Genomic DNA, 7,890 nt, shown 5'->3' with positions numbered 1-7,890 from the left:
CGAGCGTTTCCCGGTAAACATTACGGTTGGATACGCTGCAGTTGCCGGGAAGCGCGAGAAGCAGTCAGGGATCTTTGAATGCTATCGCCTTCCACTCTTAAGAGGAAGCTTTAGCTCGGGCCCAAGTCCGACGCGGCCTGAAAAAAATACAAGCACGAAGTTTATAAATTCATAGCTCTGCATCAAGAACAGAAATCGCGGTTCTGTATACGGCATCATTAGACCATTGAAAGCGGTCAAATTTCATATTTCCTTTTACATCTTACGTGAAGTTGTTACGTTGTTTGGAAGAGTTCTGCAAAAGGTGTATTTTCATGTTACAAAATTTTTTGAAAGTCATGTGTAACACATCAATTTTGTCCGCTTTAGATGTACTATTAGATGCAATTCACAGAATTGTACTATCATTTTTCGTTGCTGAGTAACATAGTTGTAAACGTTATAGTTTTGTTCTTTCAAAATGTATCATATTTTTCAATTTTTAATAAAACATTGACGACCTAAATCGAAAATTCTAAACAAGCAGTGACTAGACTTCAACTTTTTCTTTTAAATGCAACAAAACGCGTCAAATTTGGTGCAGTGGTTGCCGAGAAAAACGAATTTTACTTTTACATGTATTTAGAAAGGAGTACCGGAGCTAAAGCTTCCTCTAAAGGCGAAGCTTAAGCGTCCTCCATTTTTTTTTTTTTTTTTTTGCTGCCTGTCCAATAATATTACTATTGCAATGAGTGCCTGCATAGCGCGTTGCTGTGTTTCCCCAAGAATGTCTTCTTGCGCTGCGTTAACTGTGTCTTCAGCTGAAGAGCGACTATAAGGATAAAAGGTGTCATTGTGTGAAATGTATGTTGGAAGGGTGTTTATACCACTGCTTGAATAATTCAATTCTGCCATACGGTACCTCCTGTTTCTGTTACCGCCAGAACAATTCATGTTAAAAGGTCAAAAGCATCCTGATTCGGACGACTTTCTGTTTAAGCGACACTTTCGCAGGGTTCCCCGCCTCCCTTTACCCAGTTTGTGGGTGCTGGATACTGCTGGCTTGCAGAGTAGACAACTTTGCCCATTGGGTACGTGCCAGCTCTTGACCGACAACCCAGAATGGTAGATCAGTCGCAGAAGTCTTAAATCTGTCCATACTAGATATGTATCGTACTGGTCTGTGCCGACACTTCACAAAATTTCTCTCTCGACAAGCACCACATATTGCCATGATCCCCGTGACATAGATAGCCAACAGCTGCCGGCAACGAGGCTGTGTACTCGTGTCATCAAGTACTGCGGCTACCTTAACTTAAACAGGCTTCGCGTTATTTGCATTTCATTTCCACACTGTGTTTGACCTGCAAGTTTTCCCATCGACTTATATCCTAGGATACCTTCTTCCTGCCATCCGTGTACCCGGCATCGTGCGCAAACAAGTCGACTTCGACGATGAACGGAACGTGCTGTACTATGGGAACACTTCTGTGAGCCGCACTGTGTCACTTCCCCAGCTCCTTACTGCAACAAGTCGTCGTGGTTGTTGCATAAGCTGGAAGTAAAAATCTCTGCGTTTAAGTTGCACTCATAATGCTCAGATCACTTTAGGATAATTTATTTGAGTATTCCAGTCCCAAACTGTGTGACCAAACAACCATTTTGAAAGCTTTCCTTGAGTAAGAGCTAAAATTGGTAGCCATCATGCGCACAGAACGGGACTTGTTGAGGAATTTTTTCTTTGAGGATGCACTATCCGTGTTGGTTACAGATGCAAAAGCCGTAACAGCCGCAACGTGCATTATTATTTTGTTTGCAACTTGCCTGGTCGCGAACACAATAATACAATAATCGCATTAAAATTGGGACGTGAAAGGACTGCGAGTTGATTAATAAATGAAGCGCCATCTATCATTATGGTTTGGCAATAAGCTCCTGGCTTTCTCTCTACGCTTAAAAAATCCTTACAGCCTCATGAGCGCAACGGAACTGTTTAATAATTTACTGATTATCACTGAAGATACAGATTTCTCTTGTAGTGGCGAACGCGGAGGTGATTAGGAAGCAGAAAAGTTCAGTAACAACGAAAATGCTTAGACCGGTCTGGAAATTCAGTTCTGTTTTAAGTAAAAGTAAAATATTTCTGGCAGGTCTGTAGCACGCTCTAGTGGTCGCACTAATGGCAGAAAGGAAACCGAACGAATGAAGAATATGAAGAAATGGTTAAGCCTGATGGTGCACTAGACTACGGTGTTGTAAGGCCTTCACTAATAGAAAATACGTTGCAATAGCTCTGAAACGCAAATAGAAAAAGGCTACAACTTCTCAAAGAACGCACAAAGAATGACCGCAGTTCTCACAAGGGGCACCAATTACCGTAAGCCATATAGGACCCGACGGGACAGCCGAACACCACGCGGAAGTCGCCGGCGTAAGTGGCAGGAATGTTCACGGCAACATCTTTGTCAGCAGACCCGTCGTACAAGCAGTTGCTCAAGGCCCAGTTGAGGTAGAAGAACTGCGCATGTGACAAGGTGAGCCCCTCGGTCACTTCTACCGGTACGTTCGACAAGTCGTCTTCTCTGCTAGCGCGCTTCATGGAGACGAGAGCCAGAGCGGAGGCCACGATCATCTCTTCCGATTCTTCGAGTCGCAGCTTCCCAAGGTATTTGCTGCCGAAACATTCCGTAAAGCCGCGGATCTTCGAGGTCGTGTTTGCGGACCAATCTCGCTCGTAAAGCAAGGCGTGCCACATGAAAGCAGCCAGCGCCGCGCCTAGCTTCGGCAAGTGAATCACGGGCAACCACTTAAAGGCTTGTCGCAGGGAGAGGTAGTAGCCCGGAGGAACGTACAAGTTGCGGCCGCGTCTCGTGGGAGCCGTTGCGGAGCTGGCGACGGAATCCGGGAGGTCTTGAACGAAGCGGGCTCTGTTGGCCAGGAATTCGTAGCGTTGCGTGGTGTAGTAGTGGGCGGGAAAGTTCGCCGATATCGTTGGAGGCGACGGCATCGCCAGCCCAGTAGGCAAGGAGTCGCGAGGCAAGACCAGGAGCATGCTGTCGATGATGTCGATTGCGTCGCGCTGCTCTCCTGCATGCTGGTCGAATATTTTCTGCTCGATGAAGCTCTTCAATACGGCGACCTTGGTTGATTCGTAAATATTAACCATGACGACGTTCTTATCTGCGGTGGCGACGTGGTCGACAAGGTACTCGTTCCACAAGTTGCTCAAGGTTCTCACTTGAGTTTTGCAGAAGCTTGTTTTCTTTGCTTTGCCAGGAATGGCGACAAACAACTGTTTCACCAGCCTCGCCGAAGCATCAGCTACGAGGAAGACGCTGGACAAAGGCTGATGACTTGGAGCGGCAAGTGTAGAGACGAGGTATGAGATCTCGTCAAAGCAGTTTACCGTCACTACCATACGTGACGCCAAAAAAGAATCCACTAAGAGGCTGGAATTGAGGATCATATCAATGACGCCGGGTTCCACGGTGTGGAAAAGGGCTTTTAGCAGTTGGACGTCACTAGTTGAGGCTGAACACAGCTTTTTTAAAACAGCCACACTTTCAAAGCTTTGCCCTTCTTCCCTCGTAAATTTCGTGTTCAGTCTCTGGTTAACGACTTCCATTATGCCTTCACAATGGTTACAGGCTATCAGATTCTCAGGCTCTGCAAGTTTTACAGTGAGTGCCTGCACGAGTGACTGTTGAACGATCTTAATCTGCACTATGAAGAATCCCCCATTTGTTAGCACGGTTGAGAAAAAGGAGCCAACTATGGAGCGGCTGGTCATGTTTGCCTGCACTACTCCAGAGTCCAGGAGGAAACTAGCCACATCTGCGGCGAGCTGGGTTAGGTTGCTCGCTCTCATGGCATCGTTGCAAATCCTGTAGTAGCGCAGCAGAAGCTCACCGGCCGTGCTACGAGACAACACGGTGCCGTCAAAGATGCTCCTCTCAAATCCACCCGCGAATTTCACGTCAGTCATATCGATTCGTTGCACGTTGGGGCAGACGTACTCGTACAAGTTATTACACGGGTTGACTGCTGTGTCGACGACAGCGGCGAGTTCCGTAGCTTCCTCCTTGCAGCAGAAGGAGTAGCCTTGCTGAGTCTTATTACTCTTCTTTCCGTGGCCTACGGCTGCGAATTGCAGCCCGAAAAGTATGACGAAAATCACGAACAATACGTCGATGGCTACAGCGATAGAGAGGAACTCGGCGTCACCACCAGTGCGCAACATCCTCACGGAACCCCGGTACGTCATGGGGCGGTACGACATGGAAGTCCCGGCAGCGCTCTTGGTCGCTCTGGTGGCTTTGGCATCCTGCGGCCCGGTGGTACACAGATGTTCCCCTTTATCGCCAGTCGTATTTGCCATTGTTGTATCACTCGCACCCGGCGATTCGCGGATCTTTGCAGCGGCGTCCAGAGGGCCTGTTTGTCTTGACAGCCTCAATAACGTTGCATCTTCAGGAGTTTTCGAGACTCTTCCTCGAGCACGTAAAGTATACAGAGGCACTGTCCCGTTAATTTGTACGGGACTTGACTGGCATGTATTTGTTGGAGCACTGTATCGCGGAGGTCGCTGACCCGTGGAAGCCCCATCACTGATGATGGCTATGGCAGTTTCGTTCGAGAAGGCCCAGCTACTTGTGTTTGGAATGCTTGGCAATGTTTCATGTTCGTCCTTCCAAGTGCCACATGAAACTGAACATCGCTGAACTGGCTGGGTGGCTCGACAAGAGACATAGGGGTCACGGTCACGGCTGTGGTTGTCTCTAGAGATTTCAAGCGATCTTCCGGAGGCTCATATTTGTTATCCAGCGTGCTTCGAATGACAGCTTCACTTTGCTGGTTCCCTTCCTTTGCTGGTACCGCAGCGCTGACGTTCTCGCGATCGATGATTTCTGCGGGTTCTTGCCGAGTGCTCGGCGCTCCTTCGGTGCGATTGGGAGTCAAGGACTTGAGGGAACCACTGGCACTTGCGGAAGGCTTCTTGCTTGACATCTTTTGTGACGCACGGTCAACACAGCGACGCCGAAGGCGGCTAGTTGCTCGGCTCGGAGATTTAGATCGCGTTTTGCTCGACGTCTTGCGCCTTTTCTTGGCCGCTTGTTTGTGCTCGGATGGCCCCGAAGAAACTTCACTTCTTGAAGCCTCCATATTCTCTTTGTCCTTGCCATTCATGACTGCGTCAGGTTGTTATCTTAAATGTCAAGGGTTAAAAGCTTCGGAACCAGTTTCTTTCTCATCTTCTTTAGCTTCCTTTTTATGACACACACCCACAACGCCAGAGTGGTGAAGCAGCTAATGTTTCCAGTGGTAAGTTTAGCCAAGTCCGGAAAAAAAAGATTAACACGAACTTTTACTGATTTTGCTGTGCGCTGCCGAGGCACGCATCTTCTAGTTTGAATATATATCGCGTTTGCTATATTATAGGTCTGAAAACGTTAACTAAGAAGATACGAATGCTGATACTTCAGAGGTTTTCGGCTATATTGGCAAGCAAGCTTAGGCAAATAAAAAATTTTCTTGTGCAAGAAATTAATATCTAGTGAGGAGCAGTGGGAGGCTGCCTTGCGCAGCTCGAGGCCCGACCTTCAGGAGGCCATCCTGGAGTGGGTTGAGAGGATAGAGGAGGCCTGCTTCAAGTAGTTCCTCCCCCCACCCTCTATTCCGTTGCCTCCTTCCCTTTAACGAGGGATAAAGAAAGTTTTTCACCATCATCATCTTGTGACGTTAACAGGCGTGTACGTGGTCTAGCTGCCTCTCTTTCGCTTCCGAAAACACACCTTCTAGCAGAAGAGAAAGCTGAAAATTATTTTCAATGCAAAAAAAAAATATGTCAAGGTATGAATGAATGAATAATTGTAATTTATTCGTTCAACCAAGTGAAACAACAACAATAACATACATCAGGTTGAGTTTCATTTTTATTTAGTTATTCTAGCATTGGCAGTCCTTTATTTTTCTGGCTGCAAAGCAGAAAAATGAAGTCGTAGAGGCACTATTTATCTCAATCTCTGTACAGATACGCCGTTTTATAAAATATAGAAGTTTCAATTATAGCGCCACCGTAACACCGAAACACGTTTATACCGCTGAGGAACAAGATTACAAATTGAGATACGCCATTACTTGCCTTTTTGCCTTTGTAATATGCGCACTTTCTCCATAATTTCAAAATTGCTAAGGTTTTTCAAATGAGTATAGGCAATTATTCTTTTAAGCAATGGACGCGTTCGCAAGTCAACAGAGCATATCTGTTTATGGGGCTCTAATAGTGCATGTCACTCAAGCTTTCTAATCAAGGGATAACGCACTTATAGTAGAATACCCTATAAGCCATACGCATGAAGCAGCAGGGTGGCGTCCATAAGCTGACGTGAACAGACAATCACTTCGAGGAAACCAATGGAAAGAGAACTCGTACGACATTTCACTGACTTAAACAGTAGAAGCGTCAGAACGCCCTTGCATTCCCTACAATGTATCAGTTGTAAACAATGCCCTTTCAGCGTCCTGAACTCATGCGAAGGTGTGATATGGGTGTACTCAGGCTGCTCTGCTAACTAATACACCAATTGTCAAAAATTGCGGAAACCACTGAAGCTGCAGAAGGGATATTTCGATAGCCAATGCACCTACGGGTACGACTATTTCTATAGTGGGTGGTAATACGTGCAAGATATTTGTAGGGTTCCAGTGATAACACCATGTTCAGATTCATCTTTATGCTCGTTCAGTGATGGGCAGTGACATGGTGGTAGACACTCAGCACATGAAAAAAAAGAACCTCCCGGAAGAAATACTGAAGTGAAATCACAACAACCATTGGAAAGATAAATAGCGCGTAAGATGACATTGATTTTTCTCTTTAATATTGAGAACTGCTATCGGCATACCCACATCGATGCTCCAACCCAACTGGAAGCTGCTATCAAGCCGAAGCTATCGACAAAGCTGTCCTGCCAACTAACGGCTTCCGGCGTGAGCTACGGGCATTACCAACATTTTAGGGCGGTAGCTCATGCGTTCATGGTGATCAGCCAGGGTAATCATTCCGCTTTACAATAGCACGTACAGAAGTAGTATTGTGCTGTCAACTCGGTGCTGTGTTATATTAAAGAGCACCAAACGTACAGTTGCCGCTTAATTCGGTGCTGCGTGTAATGTGCGAGCCAGTGAAAATTGCTCAGTGTGACTGTCCGTACTTCGCATGCGGAATTACTGCTAGCGTCTTAATCTGTACAGTCATGAGGAGACGTTGACTTCTTATGACTATGCGTCCATTAATAGTGACCAGCCAGCCTAACTATACTGCTTTACAAATGTACATATGGGAGTGTTATCGCGTATGGATAATTTTCTTTTAGTTTCTTACATTTTGACTAAACACTGCGGCACACAGCGGAGTTCTGAACAAATTACAGGTGCACCAATAGCAAGTGTGAAGCCTGTAACAGGCTTTGCCATCTCGAAAATGGCTTTCAGCTGCACCTTTCTTTCACTTAGTTCGCGGTGTCTTCAAATGCTCAAGGTAAGCAGGCAACGCCGCACCATTCTCAGCTCACTATATATATATATATATATATATACTTGCATTTGCGGGTAATCGCCGCCTCCCTACTTGCTGAATAACAGAAAGCTGGTGAGAGTGACAGGAGAATAACAAACGAAGCGAGAAACAAGAGCAGGACATTTTCAAATCCCGTCAGCAGGAATAACTACAGTAGCAGCCGCAGCAAAATGATTTCGCGAGAATTCGTATAACTTGGGAGGCTGGGTGACAAAATAGGTACGTGAGACGGTCGTTTTCTTTGAAAGGAGCTAACATATGAGCGATTTTTTTTCCACCCGGCGCAATAACATCGAGTGTGCGTGTCAAGCAAAGCGCCTTTTTGAGGATTT

The 7,890-nt window shown here is 46.2% G+C and overlaps 1 protein-coding gene across 1 annotated transcript in view; it reads right to left on the bottom strand.

The window, feature by feature from the left end:
- The window catches only part of LOC126539503 (probable peptidoglycan muropeptide transporter SLC46), a 217,532-nt gene that overhangs the window by 68,604 nt on the left and 141,038 nt on the right, over positions 1-7,890 (bottom strand). The window lies entirely within an intron of this gene.

This window comes from Dermacentor andersoni, chromosome 11 (assembly GCF_023375885.2).
Source record: "Dermacentor andersoni chromosome 11, qqDerAnde1_hic_scaffold, whole genome shotgun sequence".
Taxonomy (NCBI): Eukaryota; Metazoa; Arthropoda; class Arachnida; order Ixodida; family Ixodidae; genus Dermacentor; species Dermacentor andersoni.
Note: the sequence above shows the minus strand (reverse complement) of the source record. Positions and strands in the feature narration are given on the sequence as shown.